This window comes from Dermacentor andersoni, chromosome 7, assembly GCF_023375885.2.
Source record: "Dermacentor andersoni chromosome 7, qqDerAnde1_hic_scaffold, whole genome shotgun sequence".
NCBI classification, from domain to species: Eukaryota; Metazoa; Arthropoda; class Arachnida; order Ixodida; family Ixodidae; genus Dermacentor; species Dermacentor andersoni.
Genome location: NC_092820.1, coordinates 63,661,141 through 63,677,912, shown reverse-complemented (window position 1 = coordinate 63,677,912; position 16,772 = coordinate 63,661,141). Strand labels below are relative to the sequence as shown.

The window sequence follows — 16,772 nt, the reverse complement described above, 5'->3', positions numbered from 1 at the left end:
TCTTATTATCTCCCCACGAGCACTTTGAGAGTGTCAACACCCTTATGAAATCAGCACCTATACGGAAGATGTTTAATCGAACTAAGATCGAAATGAAAAAAAAAACACATTTCTTAAAATCTGTAACTTTCCGCTGCTTACCTTCACATTTACCTCATTCATGCCAGGCATGGATAACAAAGCCAATTCCACGCTTGGGCAGAGCGCAAAAGACGGATACAAAGAAATGGTTACTCTGCCATATCGCTTTCTTTCTTCCCCCCTTTCCCTAAACATAACCTTCAGCGGCTGTCCTTAAACGTAACCTCAAGTGCAGGCAGCATTCGCAAACTCATGAATAAGGTGAAAAAAAAAGTAGTGGTGAGGTAGGAGATGTTTGCACAATGTCGGCTAAACAGAATGTTCCACTATGAAACGTTCTTGTCTGTTATTCCTCCGAAGTCGATCTGATTCCTTTCAGTACCCCGCATTCTTTTCCCTCATGTTTCATGAGCTCTTCTCTTTCTCACCTTGCAACGTAATGGGAGTCGGAAAAGAAACCTTCATGACTGCAGCTTCTGACTCCATGCGGACGAGCACCTTACGGATAATGTCATACTGCAGAACATGTCAGCAGCAGTGCTCATGCGTATGCGCCTTGGACGAGCTGCAATAAATGACTAAATGACCACGCCTCAAGACGCTTTTGTTCAAAACCACGTCGCACACATATACTCAATGAGCAAAGGACAATTTTTATTCACCATCCAGAAAACCACCCAAACTTATGGAGGCGTCACGTGTAACATACGCCATTATGTGCACTAGATGAGTGTAAATGTCATGCCACAAGACACAGGCTTTGCGTTATGCTAAATTGAAGCAAATCTTCTCGTCGAGCAGGCGAATCTGCCCATCAAGCCATGCACGTAACGAGTCGTATGCTTTTCTTGCCAGCTGTGCGTACTCTTCGCCATCGTGGCTGCTGCTAGGAAGAGGCTCATAAGGAAACGCACCGTCCCCAGCGTACACAACAGTGATTTCCGAGAATGGAACATACACGCTAGTCACACACAGCTGTTCATCTTCGCCGTTGACAAGCTGGAAGCGCACCATGACCACCGCGTTATGGTAGTTGACACGAAACATTCCGTTTACCGCCTTGGTCGTGTCAGAGGCGGATATCGCAATTTTCCATGGGACGCTTACTGACACGGAAGCGTTGAAGAGCGCGCAGAAACTGTCCTCGTCGCGATCGCTGCACATGCAAAGGCGTCTCCTCAAGGGCTGCAACTGCGACGTGGACATAGTGAAGGGACCGTACTCGTAGCCGTCTGCCGTGCCAGTGAGCGGGATTTCAAAACTGTCCTTTGCCTTTTCCACAACGTTCTCAAAAATTGGTTTGATGACGACATCCTTGTGGAACACTCCGTCTGCAAGGAAAACAGGAAGGTGAGTTCGAAAATTGGTTTTAAGAAGTAATAGGCATCCTGCACCGAAGTGTTCCGCACTTGACAGCAGCGCCATAGCAGGCAGCCGAGCGAGTGGTAAAAGCAACATGTGAAATGGGTGCTACAAATATCCGCCGTGTCATCTCCGATCGCTTGTCGCCAGAATACTGTGTCTAAGGTCAGGATATATCCATGCGTGCGTACTCTACACGACTCGGTAAGCTTACGATCTAGATTATATAGAAGCGCTAACGTCGAATCCCCAAAGCTATAGTTGCGTAACATTCAAACGAACCATGAAGCGTGGGTTTTTATTGTTTTTAATTTTTGCATTTTATTAGCATCTCTGGCGGCTAGTGTCAGTGACACTGAGGGGAAAGATAAAACACCTTAGTGCTCGCTGGACAGCGAAAATTCTCTATAGGTAAAGTTTTGAGCGCGCGTATGTCCGTGACAAAGATTGCGGCAGAGTGCAGCACGCGCATTAGTTCCCTTTTCTGAAGAATCAGGAATATGTAAAGTTCCAAATGTTTATTATTGTAACTTTAATGAGGGGAAAGCATTGGATATGTGGACGTAATCCATTTTCTGAATGAGAGAGGCTACCCTACCCAACTTTGGTTTGTCCATGTTGTCTTGATACGACGAGCAGGGAAGAATTCAGAAACGAGCTCGCGTCCGTGGCAGCGTAAGCGAGCACCTATTCTCAGCACCGCACCAGCGGCTGAGAAGTTGTGCGAAATAAGGGCGCCAGTACTGAGCGAGAGATCCCTACCAGGATCGTACTACAGCAATGTTGACGTGCCGATCCTCCAAGTGCGCCTCGCGCTTTGAGGGGCGTGTGATTGTGCCTGCATGTGTGCGCCTGCGTGTGTGTTTAAATGTTTGAACTGTTCTGACTATTGACGTGTGCACCTATTCATGCTTTTTTTCCGAGGAGTGCACTTCACCTGCCAACAACCCACCGTTATCACTCAGCGCATTACTTGGAACTTACTCGAATGCTGTCGCTGAATCTGCCTGTTTTGTATGTTCTCGCTGAACAGCAATTACGCTGCCACCTTTCACGACTCACGTATAAAAGCCTGCCGATTTGACACACAGATGAGAATTTCGACGATCGCCGACTGTGTTGCTCGCTATCGTTGTGCTCTGAATGTCGCTTGCATTTAGGGGCACACGTTCGCCCAAGGAAGAGTTAGCTTATCATTCACAGTTTTGCTACTCTGTTCTTGGCCATCACTACAGCATGACACGATGTTCTCGCTGTGTTCTCAGAATGGATCTTGAGATCATTTGGCGCACATCTCCTAATTAAGAAAAACCGAGAGCCATGTGCCATCAACAGGCGCCAATATTTATATCTTTGAACAGAAGTTTTACAAATGTCAAAATGTTCACTGCTGGCAGTGCTTTATAGTTTATAGCCGTGATACGTTATGGCTAAGTTACAGCCTGCATTAGAAAAAAAGCCTTGCGTAGACACATGTTTTAAAATGAACATTTAATTTGAGCACAAAAAAATTCTGCCGCAGTCACTTTGAAAGCAATCAGATCCACAAATAGAAAGAATAACTAAACTTACTAATTGGCAACTATTTCGAGAATATAATTCTGCTGTACTGAATCAAGTAAATGACCTGGACACGTTCATGTCATCGGTACTAAGTAATTACCCCAGGGCTACGCGGTACACAACTGTACCGCAGGGACAAAACAGTGTCGAAGCAGACTATGAACGACTCCGAGCCGTTAGACGGAGAGCAGAGCGTCGGTTTCATCGTTCCGGACGGCATGACGATTATCAAGAAAGTCAAGCTGCACACATAAAATCTAACCGGGACATGCAAAAACTGGGACAGCAACGGTGGCGCGAGTTCTGTACGTCACTTACCCCCTTCACTCTCTTGACGAAAATTTGGAGAATAATAAACGTCCTTGGCCATCCGATATCACAATGTAGTCCCTTCAAAGGTCTTGCTACAGCTCTTGGCGTATCTGAACGCGAAACTGCAAACACGTTCTGCGCAACACTGGCAAATTTCGCAAATCCTGTATCAATTCAAGATCGATCTATCTTTCCGGTGCAGCAACAGATTGAAAATGCTTGCAATTTACCTCATACCCAGTTGGATATTCTATTCTCTCTAAAAGAACTGCAGCACGCTCTCTCGAAGACACGCCAAAGAACAGTGACTGGTCCTGACAACATATTTCATTGCACCTTGAAAAACCTTGGCCCAACACGCACGTCCACTCTCCTACACGTCTTCAACAAGATGTGGGAGGAAGCACGTGTTCCTATGTGTTGGAGGATCGCTAACGTAGTCCCATTGCTAAAACCTGGAAAAACGCCACTGTCTCTTGTCTTCTTCCGTCCTGTTAGTTCAACGAGCTGTGTTTCCAAGGTGATGGAACAGATAGATGATCGATGTTAGACTGCAATGGTGGATAGAATCACGCAGTTGTCTACCAGATCAAATGGCTGGCTTCAGGAAGCGCAGATCTTCAATGGACTGCATCTTTGACTTGGTAACGTTTGTTGACCACGAGATTAGCTGTGGGAACATTGATGTTGCTGTGTTTATTGATATTAGGAAGGCCTTTGACTCGGTCAGTCACCTTCCACGTTCTGCTTGGACTCTCAACTCTCGGAGTGCATGGGCGAGTTCTCAAATGGATCGCTAACTTCTTGAAAGACAGAAAGATATATATAAATACAAATGACGGCCAAAACGACGCGAACACCATAAACAAAGGAGTTCCTCAAGAAAGTGTATTAAGTCCACTTCACTTCAATGCACCAATAGCAGGTTTACCAGATGTACTTCCAGCAGACATAAACGTATATATGTGTGCTGATGACATTTGCATATGGACAGCAAACAAGTCTCTAGAAATTGTCAAGCATCGACTGCAGGAAGCTTTGAACTCAATAGGGTATTATTTAAGAGACCGGGGCATGGAGATATCTTATGTCAAATCAGCGGTTCTGCCTTTCACAAAAAAATAGGTTAGAAATAGGTCTTTCAACAGATGTCCATGAGATCGAGCTGGTTCGGAAACATCGTTTGCTCGGCGTGATTTTAGACCACAAGCTTTGATGAACTCATCATTTGACGGCCCTGGAGAACCAAATTACTTGTGTTATAAATGTTCTCCGCAGAATCGCAGGCACGAAGTGGGGTGGAACAACTGCATCCCTGCTTCACGTCCACTCAGCACTTGTGCGTCAGAGAATTGCTTACTCCGCCCCTATATTGCACAAATTATCTGCGACGTCCCTCCATCGCCTACAGCTATTGCAGTCTCGGAATTTACGAGTGTGCCTAGGAGTCCCGCAAGCTACGTCCAGTCACCTCACTATTGCAGAAGCGCGGGAACCGCATTTCACGGTGATTCGCAGCCTGGAAACATGCCGAAATCTCTTCAGAATGTCTACTCAGCATTCTGCACATCCCCTTCTCTCTCTGATAGAGAACTGTTCGGGTTCACAGATACACGCCTTGTTTCAATAGCATAGAGCACGACTCCCACGATCACATTTTTGGCGCTCAGACCTCGGCTAACCACCATGGCTTCTGCAAGTGCCGAAAATGGAAACGTCAATCAAAGGGCTTAAAAATAAAAGCGACGTTTCCACATTAGCAGCAACACAATTAGCGTTACCTCACCTATTTGACAAGTACCAGGAATCTATTCACGTCTACACGGACGGTTCTGTAATCAAAGAAATTGCGACTGCACCTTATGCTATATCATCCTTAGAGGTAGAGTGCGCTTGTCGACTAGGACACACGTCGTCACCAACCATAGCGGAATCTGCGGCAATTCTCCAAGCCACTCATTTTATCAAAAGATATGAGACACCAACAAAGTGGGTAATTTGCACGGACTCCTTATCGGCTTTAGCATGTCTTGAAAATATTGATGACAGCCAACCACACGTACCAATAACATACGCAGTACTGAACAGTCTAACTCAGGCTAATGAAAGAAAACATGAAGTGATATTACAGTGGGTACCGGGCCATGCTGGTATAGCAGGCAATTAACTAATTGGAAAAATCGGCCCATAACGATGCAGAAATTCAACTCATCCCTTTATCACCAATGGACACAAAACGGACATTAAGAGTACTAAAGAAAGGCTTGTGTATGTCAACATGGTTTAATGAAAACACTAAGGAATCAATCCTTTACGAAGTAGACCCTCAACTCAAATACCAGCTGAATGTACAACGTTCTAAAAGTACCGAGACACTAATTCATCGACTGCGCCTTGGGACAGCATGCACCAAACATTTCCTACATCGCATCGAACGGGCTCCTTCCCCAGCTTGCTCCTGTGGCCACGACGATGAGGATATTCGCCATCTACTCCTCGAATGCCCCATATACGATACGCAAAGGCGGCAGCTAGAACAAAAGCTACACTCCACTGATCCTCATCGGCCTTTCTCACTCGCAAAATTGCTGGGCCCATGGCCATCGAAAATAGCACAGCGAAAAGCATTGAACGCACTTGAACATTTTTTTATGAAGACACAGGCATCCTTAACAAATACTAGGTATTGCACTGAATAATCACGCGATGTCACTATAAGGTTGTTCTATTATTTGCAATAATTAGTGATCGTATATTACGTGTTATACATTTTTTGTGCGTGATATATTTTAACACTGTGTAATTCCTCATCTGTGTAATGCTCATCGAACTCTACATCACGACCGTTTGTGTGTGTTTGTGACTTTGTTTATGAACTCATCGTGGTGCAACTTGCATTTGACTTTTATACTGTTACGTTCATGGGCGTATAGGACTTTGCTGTTGATTTCTGACCGTATGAAGTGATTTCTTTTCATTTTCCTACATATTCTTTATGTTGTTGTTTCCTCTGTGAGAAAAGGAGTAGCCGTCACTATTACAAGGTGACTACGTCTTTCTTTTATTTTCATTTCAATAAAAAAGAGCTCATTTATGAAAGCTTACATGTTTATGTAACTAGCTATATAAATAGAAGATCTTATATATGAAATCCGTACAACTACTGGCGGTGCACATATAATGTCGCTCACACATGGCAAACTTTGTACTAAGTTAAATCTTTCCTCGTTAGTTAAACTATGTTTCGCCTACAGATCGTACAGACAACTGCCCTCGTCTTTAAGCATCGGATTACTAGAGGTATTCTCTACACGGCACCTTTGTTTTCGAAATCAATCTGTGATCTAAGCCTTCATTTGTTCCTGCAATCACAGTTCTTAACGAGGACAAATGCCATCCGCAGAAGTGTAATTACAGGAATGTTAGTCTTAGTCTTCCAAAAAAATCGATATTTGACATGCTCCATGAAGCTATTTCTCTCTAACAAATTCCTGGCATGAGACGAGAGAGAATGTTACGGTTGATCGAAACCGTTTAACGACCTCGAAAACACGTCAGTTGTTAGGGACGCTGAAGTGGAGGACTGAGCGCCGTTTAATCAAAAACCAAGCGGTGTTCTTTAGCATGCACCCACTGCGTTGTACACAAGTATATCTCTATTTTGACCTCATTAAAATGTAGCAGCTGGGATTAGGAAACAACCCCGCGAGCTCGCGTTTAAGAGCACTACGCCATAGCGACAGCAAGACTGATTTTGCAGCTCAAAGGAGACAATAAAGCAGAGACCAACAACTGGAGACTAGTTTGAACTCTGACTTTCTTAGTTAGAATACTGGCAAAAAAAATCGAAGTAGCAACGATTCGTTTCTTGGAACAGCTTGCCTTATTATTCAAGGCGATGTGCTTTCATTCAGGCCTGGCCTACTCATTCTGTTCTTGGGTGCAATTCAGATTTTTACAGGGAATATATTTCCTAAGGCTGTACTACACGACGAAGCTGTCCGGCGGTGCCGCCATATCAACGAGATGGCCGCAAAATAAATATTCATCACCATGCCATCATTGGGAACATTTGCATACAGCAGCTGTAGATTCATGCCCCACTTTGCGCCTAATTTTTCAGCCGTGTGCCATTCCCAAGGAGATGTGCTTATCATCATGGCGTATTGAGCACCAGGCGACGACAGACAAGATGGCGAGGAGAATTCCTGGTACTAAATACGTCCTAGCTACAACGTGTCGTAATCACGCAAATAATTCATGCACAAAAACACACGGCAAATGCTGGGGCGTAGTGGTGCCATTGTTGCGGTAAGCAAGTACTTTTGTATGTTATTTCAAAACTATGCGTTACAGCAACCTGTAACTATAAAGCAACTTTATTTAATATCACTGAGCTTATGCAAAATGCCTGGTTGTTGCTTATTTGATTCTGAAGCACGTGTTTTCCCATTTTTGTTTATAGTTTAATAAATACTTGCCTCAGGCACAAAGTTTATATTTTTGCCATATTTTCACATGCTTATATTAGCCTTCTTCATAACCACCACTAGCTAATCAAAAATAAAGATAAAAAAGACAAACCCCTCTAAGCCAGTATGTGCATTCTGCAGTTGAAAGCACTGCTTCCAGTTTTAAACTGGAGTAGAACTGCCAGTACAGGTTCTGTTGCTACAGTATAGTGTTCGCATGTGGATTTCTACACGACTGGCATGTACATTGAAGTTGACTTTCTATAAAAGATAGACAACTGTCGTACGCAAATGTCACATTCAATTCTCTATATATAGTCTTTGGATAAAAAATAACGCGTGTAAGCCTCCCATTGCTTCGAGCAGAAAAGCCTGACCAGTACTCGCTGCGAAACTTGACAAAAAAACCGTGCACGGAAAAAAAAACTTCCTGAAAACTACTCGACAGCTATTTGACACTCCTGTGTAACTTAGAAGGGTGATGGTTTGGGCTAGTTGGTTTTCCATTTTAGACTTCTCCAGTTACTTTTGTGCTCCAGTGCATAAAACCGTGATTTCTTAATGAAGTAACTGGGACGCCAATGCACGCATTTCGCCGAACACTTTGAAAATTAGTAGCTCGGAACTGGTGCAGTCCAGAGAATTCGTTCCAAGTGGCTACGCACTGTGAACTCTGCGGCTCTAGTTCGTAGATTGAAATATGTAACTTAGGACAATTAATTAAAATGTTAATTAGCGTAATTATGTTAATCATTGAACTCAACATTTTTATTTCTCCTAGAAGCAATGGCCGGCTCATCGAGTAATTTAGGTCAAGGCTTGTAATTGTGCGATCTGCCATAGGCAATCATTAAAAAGTTTGGGGCAGGCAAAAAAAAATAGACTGCATGCACAGCTCGCTGTTAATCTTGGCGCGTCACTCCTTCTGGGCTCCTTATTCCATGATACTTGGCGGATGTCCTTCACAAACAAGTTAATCTGGTAAAAAGCTTCTTGTGCAAAGTGCAACGCCACTGGACAGAACTTAAACGGACAGCAAATAGAAAAACTAAATAAATGAACAGCGATAAAGTACTCATTTAGTACTATACTTTCAATCGTTCTGCGGTAAGATGTTAATTGCTGGAAGAAGAAATGAAGGCAGTACTACCATTACTTGACTTCGCCCTCCAGCATCAGCGCTGTCACGTCCGCTGACGTCACAATCTTTAACGTATCCTTTCTTTGGAGTGTTCCGGCGTAAGTGAGAGCTAAAGAAACTTTCAAAGTTCAGTGTTCCGTTGCTTTCTAATACAACTAAGGGTAGCTTTACCGATTAAAAGTTAGCTAGGCCTTGAGGGGTGCCGTCAAAGTTCATGACGTCATGGCTAGCTGATATGAGAGCAGATCAGGAGGGGGTTGCAAACGGTTTTTCTCTTTTCCGACTTTTTAAGCTTTATCGAACCTCTTCTGATTGTGAGAACAGATTTCTTTTGCTATTTCAGAAAGCTAATTCGGAAAGAAAATTAAATTATTCTTCTCTTCAGTGTCACTTTAACGCACAAAGCACTAAAATTTGTTCAGTTAAGCAAGCCCGATGTATAGAAGAATTGGCATTGTCCGCAAAGATTAGCCCAACGAAAAACCGTTGAAGTTTGCTAGCGCTGAGCTTCTCGCCTGCGCGAAACTAGAGGGATCGTCATTTTATTATCGCATGGTATAATAACGCCTGCCACTTAGTATTGAGAATGAGAGTTCCAGCGGTATACTGTTGCACCTAATAAGAAGAGTTGTAAGAAATTCGAGTCATGCACAATGCGTAACTAAGATGTCGTTTTATTGAATTGGCGATTATAACGCGGAATAGGAAAAGTTTCGTTTCCTGAGAAACCAATGGTGTTTTTCTTTCTAAACATTATTCGACCTCACTGACACTCGCCTGCCTCGCAAAGCAAACCTACAGCAACCCTGCCACCTTGGGCACGCTTTGTCACGGGTATTCACGCGGAAAGTCCGCAGGCTCCCACATAAAAAAACAACCACAAATGAAGCGTTGAGCCCGTGTTGCCAGATTGTCAAAGTTCAGTGTGTGCAATCAACATGTAAGTTATTGGTTTTCGAGTCTCACAGTATATAGCGCAAGATGACAAGTGTATATAGAGTTGCTACACTGCAATAATTCGGCTGGGTGAGCTGGTTCTTACCAGTTTTAGGGAGCAAACTGCGTTGAAATGCAGACACAGAACTAATAACTGAGAGGCTAACTGTGTGGAAGGCGGCTGATAACTAGGCTGCGTCTTTTTCGCCTAAAATCCAATAATGCCCCCCTTTATTTTACCCCGATCAAGTTTCATGAAAACATTCGGTTCAACACGATTTCAAAAGAATGCCCGCCATTTCCTGAAGAGAAGAAAGTATGCAGGTGTTAACAGGCTAAACAATGAATGCTGCCGTGTTATCGACACGCGAATGTTCATGTGGAAAATGCGACTGACGTTGCTCTGCATTGCGACCGGCATATGTCTCGTTGAGAGGACGTTTTCGCAACTAATGTAGATGCAAAAGCCCGACAGGTCTAAGACGGACGCCGAAATGCTGAAAGTTTAAATGATAATGTACGTCAACAAGGGCATGTAACACAAGGAAAGGAATAATGATTTTAGCAGAACAAGCCCGTATGCGCAATTCAAGCTTTTTTACACACCAGAAACTAAAGTAAGTAAAGCGCTTAGCTATATCTGTTGTTTTCGTGATACTAAAAGTCTAAGTAACGCCTGCTAACGAATGTCTGTGTACATCAATTCGTCCCATCAATTGTAAGCAACACTCTTTTGTCATTATAAAGGTACTTGAAGTGACTTTGTTTAAGTAATAGCTTCCTATCCAAAAGAGGGTCCTAGTCTGTGTTAATCATTTCGAAAGTTAGGCTACACAGAAAATCCCGAAATTTGGTCTGTGAGACACCAAAAGCCCGATTTCTCCATGGTTTCTCTCATTAAAGATACCACCCAAATTTTACCCCCTAGAAGTTTACAAAATATAAAACCCGAAAGCGTATTACCCTACTTATAAATCTTGGATTGGTTACGAAAAGGAAGGTATATGGGCGTGAATTACTCAACACTCAAAGCACAAAGTGTGTACTAATCTCAAAGGCAAGCCATTTCTCTATCACGGAGCTCAGCAGATGGAACAGTGACGCACTACCACCCGCTCTAATATCAAGTACTTCGCAAATTTCTCGTGCACGTTGCCCACCATAATTTCTCACGAATGGCGTGCTTTGACACTTCGATCGGACTCGCACTTCGCACAGTGGATACAAATATTACAGCTCGTCTTTCTTTGTTGCTTGCGCCGTATTTGACATGCTCCCACAGAAGGTCGTTTACACAACGTACTCTTTACTCGAAGTTGCCGGCGCCGCTGACTTTATCGTGCGACTGTGCCGAGACAATAGCCTGCTTCGAATGTAGATCAAATGAGTCATACTAACGAATGCAATAGCCTCGTGAGTTTACATTACCTGCTTTTGCCTTTTACTGTGCCGAAAACTTCAAGGTTTCGATAGTCGAATCACGTACTTTGACAGCTGGACGGGTATTCTGCAAGAACGTGTTGGCCACCGCTGACTGGCTATAGCTGTACCAGCAAGGAGGAGATAGACTGGGGGCGCCTATTGTCTTTTTTGCTGGTACAGCTACAGCCAATCAGCGGCGGCCGAAACAGACAGTCGACTAGGTGGACTCTTACAAAATCGCCCATCCCTCTGGGTACCCGATATACCCAGTTTTGAGGAGCGTCACTTTATTTCAATTCTGCAGCTTCGTACGAGCGTTGACAACTATCATATATGTCAATAAGTGGACATCGTCAATATATAAGATTGAAGTTCACGGCTCTCGAGAAGTTAAAATGTACTAACCCGTGATACTATATCAAAAGGTTATTAAAAGAGAAAGGACAATACTTTTTCATCAATAACCCACGTGCAATCGGGAAAAACACCTTCGAACACATTGAGAATACCGAACAGGATTGTTTGAGTGAAACAAAGTCAGGAAACTCTTTGTCCATACGTACAGGCGCAATGCTGGGGCCAGTTGCTACTTGGTAGAGGTGTTGTTGGAAATGCGGCAGCGCTCGTCAAGAACACCGTGCCGATGAAACTGAGCACAGCCATACGCATTGCTGGGGACCACCTGCACCAGTAATGCCGTTCCCGCTTCTGAGTTTTCACGAAAGCTTCACCTTGCTCATAAGGACAAATAGCGCTTATCGCACATCATTCTAGCGACCTACATATCACGTCAAAACCTAATCATCACTTTTATGCGAGCGCTTCTATATAAGTGTGCAACGTTTTAGAAAGTGAGCCAGACAGCCTAAATATGAGCATTTAAGAAGCTAGAAGTCGTAATAATGCGGTAACAGATGACGATAGAGCGATCCTTTCCCGCAGAAGCATGGTAGATTTGCTGTCATGCTGTCATGCCGTCATACGCAATGTTCTGGTCGTAGACAAGTCTTGTACACCACCTCTGCGTGAAAAAGAGCCTCCATTCCACGCTTATTATTTGCAAAGTCATCAATGTTTTAAGCCCTGCTTTGAACAGATACATTGAAAAACACATTCAAGCTGGTCAGGTTGTCCTGCGTCTAAAACAGCATGTGCACTCAGTAAGATATAGTTGGCGAGTATTTCGTTTATTTTATACCCTTCCTGCCTTTCCTCACTAGTTCAAACCATACCTGTTGTGTAGTATGGACCTTTCCGCGCAGCCTTTGCTGTGGCTTCGACAGCCGGTGTATACGTGTACCACGCCTCAGAGGCGAGAGCGGTAGGTAGTACCGCTACGCGCGATCATTCTTTGGCAACGAACCACGGATTCCTAAACCCTTCTTTGTACAGGAGAACCGGTTGCAATGGTCTTCGCCGTAGAGCCATTCACAAAAACTTGGGGAACAGGAAATCGACTGGGACATACGGAATCCTTCATTAAACAGGTAATTTTGTTGTAGAGGCATTTCTGTAAAGCTGTTCGATTCACATTTTTGTATCTAATCTTCACACAGTTATTAGGCCCGAAAAAAATATGCACACACACACTTTAAGAAAAAATTGACTTCTTCAAGTTCATATTGCATCCCAACAAAAATCATCGGTTTTTCCTGATTTTTCTCTTCAGCGCCTGAGTCATTGTATATTCATGTTTCAACCGGCGTGAGCATATCTTTGTGACAAAGCTTTCCTGGCAGCAAAGTAACGAGCGTGGCTTGCTTAATAAAGGCAGCGCACAAAGTGTTGACGACGATTTTTTCTTTGCAAGAAAATAGGCCCCAAATGGTCAAAGCAATTTTCAGGGTTTATCTTACGGCTCGCGCGAGAGACATCGCCAATTTTGACCTGAGAGGCTAATGTTTTCACGTAAACTGTTACTTCTTTCCCTCACTAGTTCGCCATACACATCTGTGTCAGCATCGGTTCCAAATTTCACCGCAGAGGTAAGTCTTGGCTCTCAAGCGAATCCTTGTACAGGCAGGGACAAAGCATTACGGCATTAGCGAGCGCATGCCAAAGTACATTCGTGCGCCCTCTGACGAATCAAGCGCCTGATGTCAGGGCATGGCGCGTCACATGCACGTCCTTTTGAGCTCGCGTTCCTGCCAATACGCTCACTTCTGGAATGCCCGGCCGACCTCCCAGCTTGTCTATCATAATAAATACCTGGCTCTCACTCTCTGGCCATACCCCATCTCGGAATGGCGATGAGCGCAAACGATTACGCTAGAAAAGCGATGTCTGTTTCAACCTTTGCGACGTGCGACAATGCAAAGCACGCTGTGCTGGTGGTAATCATCATCATCATCAGCCTGGCTACGACCACTGCAGGGCAAAGGACTCTCCCATACGTCTCCAACTTCCCGTACCATACTTCTGCAACTTCAACCTGTAAGCACGCTGTGAATAGCATTGGAGAGATCGTATCTCCCTCCCTGACGCCCTGCTTTATCGGGATTTTGTGGCTTTCTTTATGGAGGACTACGGTGGCTGTGGAGACGCTACAGATATCTTTCAGTATTTTTACATACGGCTCGTCTACACCCTGATTCCGTAATGCCTGCATGACTGCTGGGGTTTCGACTGAATCAAACGCTTTCTCGTAATCCATGATAGCTATATATAAGGGTTAGTTATATTCCGCACATTTCTCTATCATCTGATTGATAGTGTAAATATGGTCTATTGTTGAGTAGCCTTTACGAAATCCTGCCGGCTCCTTTGGTTGACAGAAGTCTAAAGTGTTCCTGATTCTATTTGCGTTTACCTTAGTAAATACTTTGTAGGTAACGGACAGTAAGCTGATCGGTCTATGATTTTTCAAATCTTTGGCGTCCTCTTTTTTGTGGATTAAGATTATGTTGGTGTTCTTCCAAGGTTCCGGTACGCTCGAGCTCATGAGGCATTACGTATACAGGGTGGCCAGTTTTTCTAGAACAATCTGCCCACCATCCTTCAACAAATCTGCTGTTACCTGATCCTCACCAGCTGCCTTCCCCATTTTCATAGCTCCCAAGGCTTTCTTGTATTCTTCCGGCGTTACTTGTGGGATTTCAAATTCCTCTAGACTGTTCTCTCTTCCATTATCATCGTGGGTGCCACTGGTACTGTATAAATCTCTATAGAACTCGTCAGCCACGCGAACTTTCTTATCCATATTAGTATTGATATTGTCGGCTGTGTCTCTTAACGCATACATCTGATTCTTGCCTATGCCTAGTTTCTTCTTCACTGTTTTTAGGCTTCCTCCGTTCCTGAGAGCATGTTCAATTCTATCCATATTATACTTCCTTATGTCAGCTACCTTACGCTTGTTTATTAACTTGGAAAGCTTTGCCAGTTCTATCCTAGCTGTTTGGTTAGAAGCTTTCATGCATTGGCGTTTCTTAATAAGATCTTTCGTCTCGTGCGATAGCTTACCGGTATCCTTCAAACCTTTTCCTTAGTGCAAAACCGATCACGACAAACAGCCCTCCTGTATATGAAGTGTGATATCGGCGGAATCCAGTGCAATCGGCTTAAGAATATCGCTTTTGGCCGTTGGCTTTTGTGAAATAGGACCGTTATTTGACCTAGACATTTCTGTCGTCGCAGATCACGAAAAGCAGAGGTGTGGCGCGTTTCGAGTACTACGAGTTAATGTAAAAATACAGGATGCAGCGTCAACATGCCAACCTACTGCACGTACATAGACCTTGCGCGGTGTTTTTCGATGAAGAAACGCATTTTTTAGGTAAGGAAACATGAGGAAAGCGCTACTTTCTCTAAGCAAGTAGAGATACTGCCTTCCGCATCTAGTCATAGTACACAAACTATTGTTTTCTTAGGTTGATAACAAGTCGGCGAAAAGAGCTGACTCGAACTATCACGCTATTAGGCTATTACGTCCAAAGCTGTCTTCGAATTTGAGAAGGATACACTTGCAAGAGCCATACATACGTGAGGGTAGCTGCTGGTAGCGTGTTCTCTGCGCTCTTTTGTCAGGCTCACACAAAGCCAGAAGGCCGGAATTCCTCACGAAGCCCCTTCCAGCACCTCGAATCGCTCTTGGGAAGCTGTCAGCGCTGCAGCGAGTAGACTCTGTGAGCTGTTGTGCCGATCCGCTTGCTCTTTTCAAGCTTGTCAACCTGCACAAGTCTCGTTAGTCACGCGGTCTTCAAATTACGTTGGGTCGTATGGCACCGCGCTAGCATGCTCTTGCAAACTCCATTTGCAACATGCTAGCTGTCGACACTGGGATATCACAACAGTAAACTGAGAGTTGAACACCGCAAGTGCACTGTTTTGCTATCCATCCATGCACACCTGAAATGTGATGTCCGCACCAAAATATTCCGTTGACTTGTCGGCTGCAACACTTTCTTTCAAGCCTGCGAGTTTTAGTACGAGCAGCATGTAACAAACCTTATGCACTAATAACATTATCTAGCATAAAGGTTACCCAACTGAACCACGTGGATGGCAAGCGCTTCTTCGTAAGTACAGAGTAAAGCAGTGCATCCGGCTACCTCTGCTTTCCAATTAGCCATTTTATTCTACATCACATCCACGTACACTTGATCGAAAAAGAACGTTCTCCTAACGGATTTCTTAACTGCCTTTATCATTTCGACCATCTGGAAATACTGTGGACCCTATGACTTACTCCTTGTCTATTCAAATAGGACGTAATGCGCATTTTCATTTTATTCTTTCATTTCTTTTCACGCCTGGCACTCAAATGTGTCCAAAAAGTAAGAGCGCCAAAGGTTTTCAGAGCCCTAAGAACGCAATCCGCATTCACTTTAGGTTGATCCACCAGGCTCCACACTTAGCCTGTGTGACTCATGGACTTAGTCGGAAAGAAGCAACGCTGTTGTACCACATTCGAACCGGCTCTGCGTACACCCCGGTTTGGTTATTCAAGACTAGGCGATGCGCCTCCCCGTTCTGTGCCTTCCGTGGTGATATCGCCCACTACGAACATCCCATTTGGATATGCCCGCATTTCGATGCACAAAGGAAAGTGATGGTTGACAGCCTGCAAACGAATGATCTTTCGCACAGGAACTTTGAAGATGTCGTTTTCCCCGGAGAGCCTGCGGCAATCAGGAAGAGAACGCAACGGCTGCTGATTGCCTTCATGCGAGACACGGAGTTCATCGACACCTGATTACACACCGCTGATCTCAACTCATACGAGGCTCGGGCGAACCAATTGGCGGCTATGTATGCTGCAGGCTGACCCCTCCTGCTGATACTCCACCACCACGGCCACCGCCACCTTTTCATTCTTTATACGAGGCAGAAAATAACACATAATAAAGATGTTCCACAAAAGCGAATGTTGACTCTGCAACTACACGAGTACATAACATGTACATCTTGCTACATACGAGGGTCATTAAAGTTCCAAGGTCGCCTAACTATTGTCAGTGGAATAAAATAAAAGCCCTACAGAC

General features: G+C 44.2%; 1 long non-coding RNA gene across 1 annotated transcript; it reads right to left on the bottom strand.

Annotated features, from left to right (window-relative positions):
* Positions 1 to 330: 330 nt before the first annotated feature.
* Positions 331 to 15,455, bottom strand: LOC129385495 (uncharacterized). Its single transcript, XR_011895422.1, has 3 exons — positions 15,271 to 15,455; positions 11,853 to 11,971; positions 331 to 1,412 (listed from the first exon to the last, which is right to left on the bottom strand). It is a non-coding gene; the product is annotated as an uncharacterized lncRNA (long non-coding RNA).
* Positions 15,456 to 16,772: the final 1,317 nt, after the last annotated feature.